The sequence below is a fragment of the Amia ocellicauda genome, chromosome 7 (assembly GCF_036373705.1).
Source record: "Amia ocellicauda isolate fAmiCal2 chromosome 7, fAmiCal2.hap1, whole genome shotgun sequence".
In the NCBI taxonomy this organism is placed as follows: Eukaryota; Metazoa; Chordata; class Actinopteri; order Amiiformes; family Amiidae; genus Amia; species Amia ocellicauda.
The window spans coordinates 55,668-57,030 of NC_089856.1; the positions used below are offsets into that span (position 1 = coordinate 55,668).

The 1,363-nt window shown below is 38.0% G+C and overlaps 1 long non-coding RNA gene across 1 annotated transcript; it reads right to left on the minus strand.

The window, feature by feature from the left end:
• On the minus strand, positions 1-1,070 carry LOC136753997 (uncharacterized). The gene is made up of 3 exons (XR_010817475.1): positions 934-1,070; positions 503-586; positions 1-130 (listed from the first exon to the last, which is right to left on the minus strand). It is a non-coding gene; the product is annotated as an uncharacterized LOC136753997 (long non-coding RNA).
• Between the last annotated feature and the right edge of the window lie 293 nt (positions 1,071-1,363).

Genomic DNA, 1,363 nt, shown 5'->3' on the forward strand with positions numbered 1-1,363 from the left:
TTTTGTGGACAGGGATTTTATTTAGTCAAACAGCCTTCTCACTGATTCTAGTATACAGGCGATTACACAGTTTCTTGGTTCAATAGAGCACGGCTGGAATGGTCTTGATTACTGCAGCCTCCGATGAACTCTAGAAAAAGAACGGCACAGACAAATCAGTTATAATAATAATAAAACTCAAGGTCCCTGAACCACCCGTGACCCTCTCTCTTTCTCCTTAAAAAGATTACTGAGAACTAATTTCCAACTCTGAACATGATCTCTTAAAAACGCCTATGCAGTTCATGGGGACTCTGTGTAAAGAACATGTTGTTGTTTATTTAGTATTTATTACATATAAGAACAGCAAACAGACAGCTTCTTCTTTGAAATTGAGAATTGTGGTTAAGGGTTTCTTGTATACACCTGCAGGAACCACTGTAAAAGGCGTCTGATGCAGATAAAGCATACAAATATTATTAATTATAATAATAATAATAATGAAACTTTTCAGTCTACTTACCTCATTACACGCCTGAATAAAATCTGAAGATTGGATTATTTTTTGGCTGCATTTCACCACAGGCCAGTACACCTACAGCTGAAACTGAAAAGAAGAGCATTTAAAGCAGATTAGTGTGGAATCAATACAGCACTTGACTGACACAGACACAATGGGTGGCTTTCTTTATGCTGGAGTCTGTATAGAGTTTCCGAAAAGCTACATAAACCATAGCTTCAACTTTTTAAACAATTTTAAAGACATTGTATATTTTTAGGGCTGCCTGTTACAAGAGCTCTTGATAATTTCTGTTTACAATGTTATCTTCACATTGATGGCTGTTATTTTGGACAAGTCTACATTGCCTTCTCAGTTCAATATTCCACTGTCAATCAATCCATTTAGGCCCAATACAGAGTTATTGACGATGATTTGTCATAGGTTTCACTTACTGCTGTAGAGCACGCCAACGATGAACAGGATGGTCATAGTCTTCATGGTGTCTCTGGGTGGGTCAGTGTTGTCGTGCTGAGGAGCAGAGTCTCTCTCTTTATGCAGGAGAACTCACACCTCACTCCCTCATCCTGCAGCCACAGGGGTTGTGATGTAATAGTTTGCATAATTCTGAAGCAAAGCAGCTGAGACGTGGCGTGTTGTCAAAGTGGGATCATTTCTCATCTTTCAGCAGAGTTTCATCAAACATCACAAAACATACAGGATATTCCAATGAGGAAGACCATTACACCAGTGTCACATTGTTTGTGCATAAACACACTCCCATACACTAAAAGATGGCTTTCAAATTATTCTCACACTCCATTAAAAATAACATCACTCACAGATTTATTAGGTTTAATGAATGATGGTAATTAAAGAATACCT